We start from the raw sequence: 10,787 nt of genomic DNA, 5'->3' as shown, positions 1-10,787 counted from the left end.
ATATGAACAACTAGTTTTCAGGAAAGAAGAATAACATTTTTAAGAATATTAGACAATGATCAAGTAATAGTAGTACTAGCAAAAATAATAAAAATGAGATATCACTTCACACGTTTCCCCGCAAGAAAGCTAGTTAAAAAAAAAAATGCTTAAATGGAATTAATGACACAGGAATCCCAGCACAGTTAGTAGCACTGTACACTGGCGCTTCTGTAGTGGAAAGTGGAAAGTGATCTGGCAATACTTAGTCAAGTTGAATGTGTATATACAACTCCAAAATTCAACATTTTGTCTCTAAAACTGTATCCCAGAGAAATTTTCACACTGAGCTACTACTACCAGAGACAAGGTGTTGGCAAACTGCTCTTAATCACCAGGAAAACACATAGGTGAATTATGAAGATAGTCGTTATAAGGCAGATCAACTGAAGCATGCTCCATGGAGAAGCACCAGACCTGGCAATCTGTTGACCCAATTCATGATGATATGAGTACAGGAAGTGAAATGGAGCATTTTAAACTATCATAGAACTTTGGCAATGCCGAAATCTTTTCATTACTTTTTACAAAAATATTGGCCCACAACATATTCAGAATTTCTTCAAGAATATGACCAAACATGTCACAGAGAACTCTGGGTGACTATGAGCTAGGATAGCCAGACTGAAGTCAGTAACAAAGAAAAAGGCAAAATGAGAATATGGACATAATTTGCAAAAAATCATATAGAACACTAAGGACAAGTCAAGATTTTCAAAAAGTCGATATTTTAGTAAATTGGAGCATTTTATCTAAAATAGAAAGGAAATTAAACACTAATTATATTTAAATATGTTTTATATCTTTGATAACTGATATATTTATGACATACCAATCAGTTTGCCCTAGCACACAGCTACTGTTTCATGGCTTTCTCCAACATGTACATAAAATTATCTGCATTGGGTTTCAAGTTTTAGCCTTTAAAACCAATGTCAAATATGTTACTAAAAGTATTCTCTGTCTTATTATGAAACTGAATATTATACCATTTCAAAATTTGAACTAACTTAAAGGATTGTAATGATTTTAGCTTTCTTTACTCTTCTTTCCTTGAAACTTTTCAGCTAACATTTAATCTATGCTGCTCATGGAACAAAATAATGGCACCCAAGTGACTGAATTCATCCTTCTGGGATTTGCTAGTCAACACAAGTCTTGGCACATCTTCTTCATAGTATTTCTAATGACTTATGTGGACACATTAGTGGGTAATGTTGGGATGATCCTACTGATCAAGACTGACTGTTCCCTTTATACTCCTATGTACTTTTTCCTCCAAAACTTGGCATTTGTTGATCTCTGTTACGCCTCTGCTATCACTCCCAAGGTGTTGAAAAATTTCATATGGACAAAGAAATCCATCTCCTTCATAGAATGTCTGGTGCAACTACTAGTCTATGGTATTTTTGCAACCAGTGACCTTTAGGTCTTAGCAGCCATGGCAGTGGACCGGTATGTGGCCATCTGTTATCCACTGCACTACCCAATCATCATGACCCAGAGACTCTGTATTCAGCTAGTAGTTGGTTCATATGTCATGGGTTTCCTAAATGGTTCTGTAAACACAGGTTTTACTTTCTCGTTGAACTTTTGCAAATCCAATGAAATCAATCACTTTTTCTGTGATGCACCTCCAATTCTTGCCCCATCTTGCTCCAATATTCACTTCAATATCATGCTGCTCACAGTCTTTGTGGGATTTAACTTGGTGAGCACTGTGTTGGTTGTTGTCTTTTCTTATGCATGTATGTTGGCTGCCATTTTGAAGATGTTTTCTGCTGCAGGAAGAAAAAGGTCTTCTCCACCTGTGCTTCCCACCTGACAGCTGTCATGATTTTCTATGGGACTCTTGTTTACATGTATCTACATCATCATACCAGTGAGTCTCAAGAGCAGGAAAAAGTGCCGTCTGTTTTTTATGGCATAATTATCCCCATGTTAAACCCCTTGATCTATAGTCTGAGAAACCAAGATGTGATAGCAGCCCTAAAAAGGATAGGAAAGAAGTGCTTGTAATTTGAACTTTGATTTCTATTTCATGGTGGTTTATCAAGCAAAACAACAGTGCTCTAGTTTATCTCAGTCTCAGAAGATGTGTCAAATGTTTAATAGGCAGGAAGGCATCGCCTAACTAAAGCAATTGCATTTGAAAGTTATAGAGATATATTTCAAGCGCCTAAGTAAATTAACGACTAATTCATGTGTTTTCTAAAGGCATATGAAAGAAGTCTTCTATACTGCTTTTGTACATTTTGATTAGCCTTTTCTGAAACACCTGCCAGCAAAAAGAAAAATAAAGCAAATTTTAGAAAAGTGAATAATCACTGTTGCCTTAGTACTCCATTTATATACAGCATGAAGACTTACCAAGGGGATTATCTTTTCTTCTCTTGAATGGTACTGTTACTATTCATATTTACCTATAATTAATCTATTTGCTATTATAAAGTATGATTTGAAATATTTATTTGGGATATACTGGGATATTAGAGGCCAAGAGCTCTCTTTTCTAAACAGTTTCCCTAAGGAATTAGGAAGTTTACCAGAAGTAAAGAAGATGTGGGCATTTATCATTGGTAAATATAACTTTAGTCCACAGCTGTACCTGCTGAAAGGTGTACATCTTAGGAAAGCAAAATCCAATACAGAGCTTGGTGTCAAAGCAGACTAATTTACAAAATTTGGGGCTTTATATCCCTAATCTCCAAACAATTAGACATATAGGATTCCAGGCTAAAATCTAGAAATAAAATGTGGATTTATAATCTAAGGTTGTCACCATTGGGAAAACAAATAAAATAGGATTCGATAGGGTAGGTATAACATATAAACCCATTCAGCAATGTTAACCAAAACCCCGAGAGTACTTGCTCCAATTCTTTTTGCAATCTCATTAGTCAGTCAAAACAGTGGGAAGTGAATGGGAGGATTGACAGAATGGAGTTCACTATCTTTCCCAATATTTCCAAAAGGTTCAAACACATGGGCTGAGGCGGAAACAGTGGGATAGTCATCTACTCTTAACCAAACATACTGAGGGATCCTAGATGATACCAGTCCATGTACCCACATCCACTACAGGAGAAAAATCACCAAATTAGAAAACTTTCTTCTCACATAGCTTTGCTGGTGACCTTCTTATCCTCTGTTTGTTGAGACAAACCTTATTTCTACTCTGAGCTGTGAGCAAATCTTCTCCATCTAGGGAAGGATAAGTCTTCATTTACTGGAGATAGTCCTAAATTTACAATCCCACAGTATCCTATAATGTGTCCTTCTATAATAATTCTTGAATGCAATAATTATAAAGGCCTTTACTAAAAAGAATTAGACTGTGTAGAAATGTGAAATGTTCATAGAGAATATATGTATCAAATATTTCCTCAAAATCAAAAAGTGAAAAAACAAGACAAATAAAAATAAAACCCAATGACAACAGTAAATACTAATGCATTTTTTCCAGTCTGTATCATAACAAGTTGAAAACAAGTTAGATAAGGGCTATATCATGTAATAAGAAAAATAACTTTATGTACTTAGATAAAACCCGATGATTAAACATGTCTAGTAGAGTCTAAAATTGAGGTTTGTTTTGCTTGTACAGAATATACTCTACAGAAGCTGTGGGAACTTAGTAAGAAAGGGGAAAGGGGCTTTTTTGTGGTACTAGGGATTTAACTCAAGGCCTCATGCTTATGAGGCAAGTGTCATACCACTCTGGCCATGTCCCCAGATCTTTTGCTTTTTAGTTTATTTTTCAGATAAGGTCTCACACTAACTTTGCCTTGAACTGCAATTTCCTACTTCTGCCTTCCAAGTAGCTAGAATTACAGGCATGTACCACCAAGTCCAGTCTAGAATGGGACTTTTTATATGGTACAGATATTGCTAAATGAACCCAAGAATGGATTGAGGAAGCAGGGACTCTATCTAGATTTGGATACTATCTGGGAGCAGGGTCAGATACTCAGTAATTAGATATTTCAGTAGGCATTGCTCAAGCAGGAAAAACAATGTAGGAATGTGTATGACATTGAAAAGAAAACATTAGTCACTCAGAAGCGTGATATTCATAGCATAAAATATAGACATGGGAAGAAGTAAAGGAGTAGTGCTTTAGTATTCAATTGAAGTTAAGTAATTATTAGATTAGGGTGTAACTATAAAATATTTTATGCAAGCCATTGATAACCACAAAAATCTTCTTGTAGATACAGAAATAATATTCTGAAAAGAATCAAATTGTACCACTACAAAAATTCAGCAAATCACAAAAGAAGACATCAAGATTAACTTTTGTAATCTAAATATGTAAGTTTTTTAAAAACAATAATATCCTACAATATGTTGCCTCCAAGAGACTCACATTAGATCTAAGGACATACATAGACTGAAAATGAAGGGATAGGAAAAGTGATGTCATGCAAATGATAAACAAAATGGAGCAGTGTGGCTGTACTTACATCAGAAAAAATAAACTTTCTGTAAAAATTTGTCACAAGAGACAAAGAAAGTTAATGTTTGATAATAATGGGGTCAATTCATGAAAAGGATATACAATTATTGCTAAATATGTATTCACACTAACACATTTAAATACATAAAACAGATACTAACAAAACTACAGGGAAAATGGACAGCAATACAATAACAGTTGGGGACTTCAATATCCCAGTTTCAACTATAGACAGGTCTACCATACATAGGATCAATAAGGAACAGCAGACTTGTGGATTCAGTACTATAGACCTAATGCACATAACAAACATATGCCGTACATTTCACCCCACAGAACTAGAATACACTTCTTCTCATTTTTATACAGAACATTCTCTGGAATAAATCAGATGTCAAACCACAAAAGAAATCTTAACAAATTTAAGAAGATTGGCATCTCAATAACAGTTGACATTTACAATAACATTATAAATTTAGAAATCAGTAAGAGGAAGATTGTGGGACATTTGCAATTCTGTGAAAATTAAACAAACCATTCTTGAACAACCAATGGGTCAAAGAAGAAATGAAAACGGAAAACTTTTTAAACATTGAGACAAATAAAAATGGAAATACAACATACCAGAATTAGTGAGATGCAGCAAAAGCAGTGCCAAATGGAAGCATGGATTCCCACCAGCAATGTCAGAGAGTCCAATTTCTCCACATCCTCACTAACACTTATTACCTAAATTTTTACTACATCACTATAGTATAGGTATGTGTTTTTATTTGCATGTTAGTAATTATGCTGAGCACCTTTTCTTGAGCTGATTAGCCACTCATATATCTTCTTTGGAAAAATGTATAGATACCTTCTTCATTTTAAAATTTAGATTGTCTTTGTATCGCTGAAGTTTCAGTGTTCTTTAAATATTTTGGATACTATACTTTTATTGAATATGTGATTTGCAACTATCTCCACCTACTCAAGTGTTGTGTTTTCACTTTATAGTATCCTCAGCATAAAAGTGTTTATTTTTGGTTGAAGTCCATTTTATATTTTTCTTATTTATTTATGAGTTTATTGTTTTTAAAAGATTGACAGACAAAATTATATTTATTTATCTTGTACAACATGATCTTTTGAAATATGTTTTATTGTGGAATGACTAAATATCACTAACATATGTATTGCTTCCCAAAGTTACCATTTGTGCTGTGAGAACATTCAAAATGTATTCTCTTAGCATTTGTCAAGACCATAATCCATTGTTGTTAATCATGGTTATTATGCTATGTAATAGACTCTTGAGCTTAATCCTCCTATCTAGCTGAAATTTTGTATCCTTTGACAAAAATATACCCAACATCCCTACACACACTACCCAAGTCCCTGGTAACATTAGTGCCTGTCCTAGGGGTCCATGTGTTGGAAAGTTGGTCCCCAGTTTGGCAAAGTTAAGAGCTGGTGGGAACTTTAAGAGGAGGAGCTTGGTGGGAAGCCAATGGGGGCACTGGCCTCCTAAGGAATTAATTAGTTCTCATGGGACTCTGGTAGTTCTCACAAGACAGTATTTATTAAAAAGTAAGACTGGCCTCCCCCATTCTTGGGCATCCTGTCTCCTTTTTACACATGCTCCCACTATGATGTCACTTGCCATGATAGGAGATGGCCAGGGAGGCCTGAACTACAGCCACCTTCTGAACTGTGGGGTGAACAAAATTCTTCTGTATGCACTACCCAACTGTAGATATTTTGTTATAGAAATGGAGAACAGATTCATGCACTTGAGGTGATTCTTCTTCTTCTTCTATTTTTTTTTTTTTTGTTGCAGTACTGGGATTTAAATTCAGAGCCTCATTCTTTTTGTTTCTTTGTTTTTCCTTTAATTTATTGTTGTGCTGGGGGTACATTGTGACATTTACAGAAGTTCTTACAATATCAAATATATCAAACTTGAATCACCCCTTCCATCTTTCTTTATTCTCCCTCCCCCATTCCTGGAAGTCTTATTTTTCAATTTACATACAAGCGTAGACAGTAATTGCACCATGTTCACCCTACTACATCCTTTTCCCATATCCTCTGTCCTCCCTTTGGAGGGGATGCCCTCCTTATATTATAAAAGAAAAAAATTAATATTTTTTTTGTTTACGATAGTAATACAGGGAGTTTCCTTGTGACATTTCCATGTATAGATGCATTATAGCTTGAATTGGTTCATTTCCTCTATTTTTCTCCTTTTTACCATAGTTCCCTTCTTATGGTGGTTTCAAGAGGTTTAAAAATGCTATATTCATTCTTGTATAGAAAGTACCTCAACCATATTCACCTTTCTAACCTTCTATTACCCTCCCTCTGACATTAGTGACCTCTCCTCAGCGTGACCTGTTTTCCATAATATTGCTTGTATTTATATGGGGTCTATATTCCACATGTGAGAGGAAACATGTGGCTTTTGGCTTTCTGAACCTAGCTAACTTCACTTAAGATGATGTTCCCCAGTTCCACTTATTTACCTGCAATGACAAAATTTCATTCTTCTTTATGACTGAATAACACTCCATTGAATATAAATATCACATTTTCTTAATGCATTCATCAGTAGTGGGGCATCTTGGCTATTTCTATAGCTTAGTTATTGTGAATAATAAACATGGGTGTGCAGGTGCCTTTATTGTAACCTGATTTGCATTCCTTTGGGTATATCCTTAAGGGTGGAATTGCTGGATAATATGTCAGGTCTATTGTTAGTTTTTTGAGGAGACTCCATACTGTTTTCCATAGTGGTTGTACTAATTTACATTCCCACGAAGAGTTCATTCCTTTTCCCTACATCCTTATCAACATTTGTTGTCATTTATGTTCTTGATAAACAGGAGCAAGGTAGAATCTTAACGTGGTTTTGATTTGCATTTCCTTTGTGACCAGGGATGCTGAACATTTCTTCAAGTGTTTTTTTTTGGCATTTGGATTTCTTCCTTAGATAAAGCTCCATTCAGTTCATTTGCCTATTTCTTCACTGGGTCATTGATTTTTGGGGAGTTTAATTTTTTGAGCTCCCTGTATATTCTGGTATTTATCCTGTCTCAGATGTAGAGCTGACAAAGATTTTCTCCCATTCTCTGGGTGGCCTCTTTAATGTGGTCACCATTTCTTTTGTTGTGCAGAAGCTTTTTAATTTTATGTAGTGCCATTTGTCCATCGTTTCTCTTACTTGCTGTCATTTGAGTTCTATTTTGGAGGTCATTGCCTTTGCCTATTAATTCCAACTTACTCCCTGCTCTTTCCTGAACTAGCTTCAAAGTTTCAGGTCTTATATTAAGGTCCTTAATCCACTTTGAGCTGACACTTGTACAGGGTGAAAGACATGGATCTAGTTTCAGTTTTCTGCAGGCAGACATTCAGTTTTCCCAGCAACATTTGTTGAACAGGCTGTCTTTTCTCCATCGTATGGTTTTGGCGTCTTTGTCAAAAATCAGGTGAACGTAGCTGTGTGGATTCATATTGTCTTCTGTTCCACTGGTCTTCATATCTGTTTTTATGCCAGTACCATGCCTTTTTTATTGCTATGGCTCTGTAGTGTAGTTTGAAGTCGGGTATTATGATACCTCCATCATTGCTCTTTTTGCTCGGTGTTACCTTGGTTATTTGTGGTCTTTTGTATTTCCAAATGAACTTTAGGGTTGATTTTTCAATCTCTGTGATGAATGTTATTGGAATTTTGATGGGGATTGTGTTGAATATGTAGATTGCTTTTGGTAATATAGCCATTTTCACAATATTGTTTCTACCAATCCGTAAGCATGGGAGATCTTTCTATCTTCTGTAGTCTTCTTCAGTTTCTTTCTTCAATGGGTTATAGTTTCATTGTAGTGGTCTTTCACATCTTTTGTTAAGTTTATTCCTAGGTATTTTATTATTTGAGGCCATTATAAATGGAATAGTTTTCCCATATTCTTTCCTCAGTCTGTTCATATTTGATGAAAGGCTACTGATTTTGTAAATTAATTTTGTATCCTGCTACTTTGCTGAAGATTTTTATGATATCTTGGAGTTTTTGGTGGCATTTTCCAGGTCTTTTAGGTATAAAATCATGTAATCTGCAAATAGAGATACTTTAATTTCTTCCTTTCCAATTTATATTCCTTTTATTTCTTCTTTCTGTCTTATTGCTCTGGTTAGGAATTCCAAGACTATGTTGAATAAGAGTGGACAGAGTGGACACCCTGTCTCATTCCTGACTTTAGAGGAAGTGATTTCAGTTTTTTCCCATTTAGTACAACGTTGGCTACAGGCTTATCATATATATCCTTTATTATGTTGAGGTACATTCCTTCTATTCCTAGTTTCATCAGAGCTTTAATCATGAAAGGATATTTGAATTTTGTTGAAGACCTTTTCTGCATCCATTGAGATGATCAAGTGGTTTTTGTCTTTGTTTCTGTTAATATGATGTACTACATTTAATGATTTGTGTATGTTGCACCATCCTTGCATCCCTGGGATGAAACCGACTTTATGGTGTATGATCTTTTTTATATGCTGTTGAATTCAGTTTGCCAATATTTTATTGAGGACTTTTGCATCTAAATTCATTTTTTTTTGTTGTTGTGTCCTTGTCCGGTTTTGGGATGAGTGTTGTAATGCTAGCTTCATAGAATGAGTTAGGCAGTGTTCCTTCCTTTTCTGTTTTATGGAAAAGTTGAGGAGTGTTGATATTAGTTCTCTTTAAAGGTCTGGCAGAATCCATCAGGTCCTGGTCTTTCCTTTTTTGGGAGACTCTTTATTGCTACTTAAATTTCATTACTAGCTGTTGATCTGTTCAAGTGATCGATGTCCTCTTGGTTCAATTTTGATGGTCATATGTGTCTAGAAACTTGTCCATTTCGTCTAGATTTTCCAATTTATATTTTCCAATTAGTTCCTGAAGATCCCCTGGATTTTCTTGGTATTTATTATGCTGTCCCTTTTTTCATGTCTACTTTTATTAATGTAGGTCTTTTCCCTCCTCATGTTAGTAGATTTGCTAGGGTGTTACCAGTCATTTATCTTTTCAAAGAATGAGATTTTGTTTCATTGATTATTTGGTATGTTTTCTTCATTCTCTTTTTTGTTGATTTCAGCCCTTATGTTTATTATTTCTCTCATTCTGATAGTTTTGGGTTTAGATTATTCTTGTTTTTCTAGGAGTTTGAGATGCATGCAGCATTAGGTCGTTTACTTGAGATCTTTCTGTGTTTTAATATATGCATCCTGGCTGTGGGCTTTCTCCTTAGGACTGCCTTTTCTGTGTCCCATAGTTTCTGATAGATGGTTCTTTCATTATCATTAAGTTCCAGGAAACTTTTAACTTGCTCCCTTATTCTTTGATGACCCACTGATCATGGAGCAACATGTGGTTCAGTCTCTAGGTGTTTGTGTATTTTCTGTTGTTTCTTTTGTTGTTGAGTTCAGAGCCTCATTCTTGCTAGGCAGATACTCTACTTGAGCCATACTACCAGTCCTTTTCTACTTTAGTTATTTTTTGAATAGGGTCTCACATTTTTTGTTCAGGGTGGCTTCAGACAGCTGTTCTACCTACAGCCCCTGTGTAACTGGGATTACAAACATGTACTTCCATGCCAGCTTATTGGTTGAGATGGGATCTTGCTCTGTGGTAATTTGTTACATAAGCAGTAGGAACATAATAAAGTGCATGAAGGCAGTAAGTGTTGGGAATTCAATAGCAAACAGAATTAGATATGAAAAAGTAACAGCTTGCTGTACTCCTGCATGGGCAAAAATCCCAGTGCCAAAGGCTGAGTGTAGTGCAGGCAGCTGCAGAAGGTGGGGACTGAGGCAAAAGAAGAAGACACACATTCACACTTGTATGCACTGTGATCTAAGTCTTGAATAGACAGAACCTCACTCTAAAAAAAGAGGCCTTTGGATAGTGGAACCCAAGGAAAGCAAAAGGCCCTGCAGAAGTGGTGTGGCCCTCAGAGACAAAACAAACTACCACTCAGAAAACACAATGAGAGCCAGGCCTGATAGCTCACTTCTGTAATCCCAGCATTCTCTAAGGCAGAGATTGGGAGGATCCTGAATCGAGGCTAGGTTGGCCAAAAAAAATTAGTGAATCCCCATTACAGCAAATAAGCCAATGTGATTGTGCACTTCTGCAGGAGGACCTAGGTAGAATTGCAGTCAGAAGCCAGCCCTTGACAAAAATGCAAAATCCCATTTAAAAACTAACTTTAAAAAGTGGTGGAGCACCTGTGTAGCAAGCTCTAGGCTTTGAGTTCAAAACTGCACTACCACA

General features: G+C 35.8%; 1 pseudogene; it reads left to right on the top strand.

The window, feature by feature from the left end:
• The first annotated feature begins 1,030 nt into the window (after window positions 1-1,030).
• LOC109693752 (olfactory receptor 5AK2-like) lies at window positions 1,031-2,333 on the top strand (annotated as a pseudogene).
• The last annotated feature ends 8,454 nt before the right edge of the window (window positions 2,334-10,787 follow it).

The sequence above is a fragment of the Castor canadensis genome, chromosome 1, assembly GCF_047511655.1.
Source record: "Castor canadensis chromosome 1, mCasCan1.hap1v2, whole genome shotgun sequence".
Classification (NCBI taxonomy): domain Eukaryota; kingdom Metazoa; phylum Chordata; class Mammalia; order Rodentia; family Castoridae; genus Castor; species Castor canadensis.
Note: the sequence above shows the minus strand (reverse complement) of the source record. Positions and strands in the feature narration are given on the sequence as shown.